This window comes from Strigops habroptila, chromosome 1 (assembly GCF_004027225.2).
Source record: "Strigops habroptila isolate Jane chromosome 1, bStrHab1.2.pri, whole genome shotgun sequence".
Classification (NCBI taxonomy): Eukaryota; Metazoa; Chordata; class Aves; order Psittaciformes; family Psittacidae; genus Strigops; species Strigops habroptila.
The window spans coordinates 93,808,486-93,814,714 of record NC_044277.2 but is presented as its reverse complement, the minus strand read 5'-3'; the positions used below and the strand labels follow the sequence as shown (position 1 = coordinate 93,814,714).

Here is a 6,229-nt window from a genome sequence, read left to right as displayed (position 1 = left end):
GAGCTTCAGATCACATTTGCCACTCATTCCAGTATCCCATCACTCTCCCTTTTCTACTTGGCACCTTATGCATGGTGGTGGTGGCATAACCCATGGTTAGGACTTTTTTAGCTTGAAAATGAGATACTGTCATAAATGTCAGAGAAGATCAAATGAGGCTTTCCAATATACTGCCCCAGAGGTATTAACTTCTTAGAGTCTTAGAGCAGCTCTCCATTCCCCAAAGGATTGAAATAATCTGCCCAGAAAACATGAGCCTGGCAGTCAGCTCCAACTGTTTTAGTAGAAGACTGGGGGAGATCCTGGTATTATTTAATAACTGTGGCTTCTGGCAAGGGTTTGATATACACATCTAAGCACCGTATTTAGCTCCATTTGTCTGCGTGCTAGATTGGATCTGTGGGGCACTGAAGTACAGCACGAAATGTGGTTATGCGTCCTCTGAGAAATTCTCACTCCCTCTGGGTCCAGCCTTAACTAAGAACCATTTTTCACCTGAAGCAGGTTCTCCTTTGCAAAGCTAACAATTTTATAGTCGTAAATAAAGAAACAGAAATAATCAGTGGTGCAAGTAATACAACAGCAATAGGCCCTTTAACTCTCGAAATGTCATCTGAAGGCTGCTGTTTTCTCCACTTGTAGCTCCACAGGGCTATAATTTACTTCAAAAATTTGGTTACAATAGATGAAAATGGAGGTTTCTCAAACCAAGCCAACTGAATCATTTTCAAATAGTAATCCTAGATATTATTCCACATATGGCAAAGAGAACACTAATATGAAGACGAAAAATCCAGTAACAAAAGATTTGCTTCTGTGAAGCAATTTGTCTCTACTCTTAATGACTTTAGGTGTGATATAAATTATGACTTGGAGTTCAGTACAGTGTAATACCATGAAGGAATTCTGTAATGCAGCTATTCCTGTGGTATGATTACCCATTTTTTCACTGTGAGTCTTGCAACAAAAAGAAAGACTATTACCTTAAAATTCCCCAAGAGAATTTTTTATCATGCCTACAACCTGGTTTAGAAACGCAGAGCAATATGTTTTCTGCATAAAACAGTGTATCACAAGTCTAGCAGCAACAATCAGAATCAGAACCTCATTCAGATGGTAACTGAAGTTGCCAGGAAATACCCATTCCTCCACAAATGGGCAGAAGACGACTGAAGTCACCTCTCCCTACTATGCCTGCTTCTCTTACATGTGCACACAAGCATAGGAAAAATGCTTATGAGAGCTTTTTTCAGACAACTATAACAAATCAGCAAAACCCACTAGTCCTTCCAGCACCACAGAGGCTGATAAGTAACTGCCAATCCAGGAATGTCATGTGGCCTACGGCCACACCATCCTGAAAACGCCCAATCTTGTCTGATCTCGGAAGCTAAGCAGGGTCGGGCTCGGTTAGTACTTGGATGGGAGACTGCCTGGGAATCCCGGGTGCTGTAGGTGTCAGTTATCATCTGAAAGTTCCATTAGTATGATTACTGCTGTGGCATCACTGCTGGAAGATTGCTTGTATCAGGAACAGGAAGTGTAGTGTCTGGTGATGATACCAGACTTCTGCAATCTGGGCAGGGGCAACGGTGTGTTGAGAGATGTGGCATCTGAGCATGACGTGAATGGTATGGAATATGGGGTGGCTACTGTCCTGGGTTCAGCTATAGCAGTCATTTTTCTCCTTCTTAGTAGCTGGTGCAGTGCTGTGTTTTTTAACTTTCAGCCTGGGAACAACGCTGATAACACTGATGTTTTTAGTTGTTGCTAAGTAATGTTTATTCCAACCAAGGACTTTCTCAGTCTCATGCTTTGCCAGGGAGGAGGGGAAGCCAGGAGGAAACAGAGACAGGACACCTGACCCAAACTGGCCAAAGGGGTATTCCATACCACAGCACGTCATGCCCAGTATATAAACCGGGGGGAGTTACCCGGAAGGCCCAGATCACTGCTCGGGTCGGGCTGGGTATCGGTCTGCGGGTGGTGAGCAATTGTATCCTCTCCACTTGTTATTTCACTAATCATTATTATCATTGGTGGTAGCAGTAGTGGTTTTGTATTGTACCTTAGTTGCGGGACTGCTCTTATCTCAACCCGTGGGAGTTACATTCTTCCGATTCTCCTCCCCATCCCTCCGGGAGCGGTGGGAGGAAGAAGGGGGGGAGTGAGTGAGTGGCTGTGTGGTTCTGAGTTACCGGCTGGGCTCAAACCACGACACAGGAATAACAATGCAGAGCAAACTCTATATTGGCTGGTTGGTATGCTGTGTCATATAAGTTGAATAAGTAAAAATACTCGAATTCTCATGTTGCTCACATGCTAAATAAGGCAGACCCATAGAATTGTTTTTGATCTGCAGCACAGCAGTGTTCATAATTGCCTTATAATGGAGAAGAGACATCAGTAAAAGACTACCAAGAAGAGCACAAGGGAACACACCAGCAACACCAGTCCCAGCTCCAGCCTGTACTCAAAAAATGGGCTTACTATATGTAGCTAAAAGAGGCACCTCTGCAATGCATTCTGCACCTCCACATAGCTGAGAGAGGGGCCTTGAGCCTCTTAGAATCATAGAATCATAGAATAGTAAGGGTTGGAAAGGACCTTAAGATCATCTAGTTCCAAACCCCCTGCCATGGGCAGGGACACCTTGCCCTAAACCACGTGGCTCAAGGCTCTGTCCAACCTGGCCTTGAACACCGCCAGGGATGGAGCATCCACAACCTCCCTGGGCAACCCATTCCAGTGCTTCACCACCCTCACTGTAAAGAACTTCTTCCTTATATCTAATCTAAACTTCCCCTGTTTAAGTTTGAACCCATTACCCCTTGTCCTACCACTACAGTCCCTAAGGAAGAGTCCCTCCCCAGCATGCTTATAGGCCCCCGTCAGATACTGGAAGCCTGCTCTGAGGTCTCCATGAAGCCTTCTCTTCTCCAGGCTGAACAGCCCCAACTCTCTCAGCCTGTCTTCATACGGGAGGTGCTCCAGCCCTCTTATCATCCTCGTGGCCCTCCTCTGGACTTGCTCCAACAGCTCCATGTCCTTTTTATGTTGAGGACACCAGAACTGTACACAATACTCCAAGTGAGGTCTCACAAGAGCAGAGTAGAGGGGCAGGATCACCTCCTTCAACCTGCTGGTCACGCATCTTTTGATGCAGCCCAGGATACGGTTGGCTTTCTGGGCTGCAAGCGCACACTGCCGGCTCATGTTAAGCTTCTCATCAACCAACACCCCCAAGTCCTTCTCCGCAGGGCTGCTCTGAATCTCTTCTCCGCCCAACCTGTAGCAGTGCCTGGGATTGCCCCAACCCAAGTGTAGGACCTTACACTTGGCTTGGTTAAACTTCACGAGGTTGGTATTGGCCCACCTCACAAGCGTGTCCAGTTCCCTCTGGATGGCATCCCTTCCCTCCAGCGTATCAACCGAACCACACAGCTTGGTGTCACCGGCAAACTTGCTGAGGGCGCACTCCATTCCACTGTCCATGTCGCCGACAAAGATGTTGAACAGGACTGGTCACAACACTGATCCCTGAGGGACACCACTCATTACACTACTCTTGCCTCTCTAAAGGCAACCAAAGAACAAACACTAGTTCTGAGACCTCCAAACAAGAAAAAAATAACAAAACCAGCCAACCAAAAACCAAACTGAAGATTAAAAGACCAAGTAAAGTTTCAACTAAGTTCTACACTCAGTTTTGTCTTCTTGGATACTAATGTTAATGGGGAACACTAGAAGAAATGAGCTGGTTCACATAAAACTTATAATAGGTGTATCCATAAATAAAGGGAAATAATTTTATTGGCAAGAAGTTTAGAGAAATGTATGGGTATTGATTAAAAGGGAAGAAAAATGCTGATTTTTATGTCAGTTGTGTATGTGTTTCTGTAAGACATACTACTTAACACCTGAATGTGATACAAAAATGAATAAAAAAAAAATGTATGTCTGTACTAGCCACTTACTGGCATACTTACAGATATTGTTAAGGCTCATCTCTTTATCTTCAGATTTTAAAAACAGCTCTAACTAAAAACCATGCAGATATTATTTTTAGAGAAAATTAATCTTATTTATATACAGTTAGTTGCAAATGTGGAAGAGAACATTCACTCTTTTATGCATGAACTAAAGACATCTGGATTATTTTATCCTGTCATTGTCTGGCTGTGATATTGTTGAATATATGAGTGTGGGGGAGTGCCAGAAACTAATTCAATTCTAGAACTTGCATTATATTAGCAAACTGAAAAAAAAAAAAAAAAGAACATAAATCATTATTCTTTTCCCTTTCACTACCCCCTACTTTAATAACTAATATGTCAGGTTCTTGTTCCTAATTCATTAGAGAGGTTTTAAGGCTTTCTGGTTAGAAGAATTATTCCACTATAGCTTTTAGGTTCTGTTGTATCCTGAGGTTGGCTGAAAAAAAGTGCATTTTGAAAGGGTTAAGTTGTGGAACACACTATAAAAGGCAACAGTAAAAGCTGCAACGCCGTTCAAAAGGAGAATAACACTGAGAAGGGAGTAAAAACGAAATAAACCACTACAGAGTAGAAACAAAAACTTATAGAGCCCTTGAAATAAAACTGACCTTCTTCAGTTCCAGAATATCAACATTGTATTCTAATTAAATTACGCTTTTACTTTATTATTCCTAACTTTGATCAGTTTATTTCACCCCAAATGTGTGTGTTATTGATTGATTAACATCAGTCACAACTCTCTCTGTTTCTCTTTGTAGTTTATGCCTTCTGTGCACTGGTCTTTCAGTTTGATCAAAGTTTTTTTTCCATCAAAAAAATCATGTTTATCCCTTGGCTAATCTGAAGCCAACTTGTACATATTTTGCCCACAAGACTAATCCACAGCCATAGTATTAGTTATATTGTTTAAAAGGTAAAAAAAAAACCAAAACCCAAAAAAACAAAAAAAAAAACCCCAAAACACAAACCCCCAGACAAACTAATTTATATATGTGTTGGTTTTTTGGTTTGGGGGGATTTGGGGGTTTTTTTGAGGGGGTGCTGTTGTTTAGGTTTTTTTTATCTGAAACGGAGAAGTTACCAGATCTAACATATTCCCTGTTTGCAATTTTCATTCAATAGTTGCTAGGCAATTTTCCTGGCAATGAGGTTTTCAGAAAGTAAAGCACAAACCCGCTCAAGGTCAGGTTTATGGTTAACCTTGTCCGGTCTCATCACAATTACAGTGACTTCACAGTGCTAGTAAAGCAGCTAGAGGTAGCTAGAGTTACTGTTGTGGCAAACCCAAGATACAGACATTCTGACTTTACATCAGAGACAGCAGATTCCTATGGTCAAGACTTTTCCAAATAATAAGCAGCAAGAAGGTAACATCTTCCAGGGTTTGTGAAAGCATGTGACAATTTGTGGATTGGTCTCCAGTTTTCCCCATTCCCTGTGGAAAATAATGTACAGTTGGGAACGGACTTTGAACAAACGGCAGCATTGCTATGTAAGTATTCGTGTGTGAGCGCAAGGCAGGAACATTTAAATATCAGGCACCAAGAAATATTTTGCCCCATATTCAGTAATTTGGTTTTATTTAATAAAGAAAACATCAAATGGATATGATTTAGAAATTTGCACACCAGAGACACTAGTTTAGATGATCAAGGAAATCAGCCTGCCATGCACAGTCAGTCCCTGCCCTTACTAGTTCCTGATTTCCCCCCACATGACAGGAATTGCCAACTTCTTTCACCAGCAGGCATTCACATCATTTCAATGAAAGTCAATATAGTGACCGGCTTTAGTTCCCAAAAAATCCTGCTTCAGTGTTTGCTAGGTCCAACACTACCTGCCTATTTGACATCTTCCACTTGGCTCTTCCCACAGCCTTTGATATAATCCTACCAGGCCCCTACCATTGCTTCCTATCCACAATGACTGTTTTCATATGCCCATTAAGCTGCCCTATTTCCCTTAAAACTCTACCTGACCCAGAAAAAAGCAGGGATAAGATAAAAGTTCTCTTTCTCAGGAAGTCTCTTTTTTTTTTTTTTGACCTGCAATACATGATTTGAGAAAAGAATAACCCAAAAGTGGAAGCTGAAGCTTGTACCTCAAATTTTCCAAGGTATTTGGGCATGTGAATTTTATTTCTACTAAAATGAGACTCTCAGAGATGCTTGCTCACTTTGTAATAGCCTCAATCCCAGTTTACTAAACACAAGGTTGGTTTAATTAATTTT

The 6,229-nt window shown here is 41.9% G+C and overlaps 1 pseudogene; it reads left to right on the top strand.

Moving 5' to 3' along the window:
• The first annotated feature begins 1,339 nt into the window (after nt 1-1,339).
• Nucleotides 1,340-1,458, top strand: LOC115600769 (annotated as a pseudogene).
• The last annotated feature ends 4,771 nt before the right edge of the window (nt 1,459-6,229 follow it).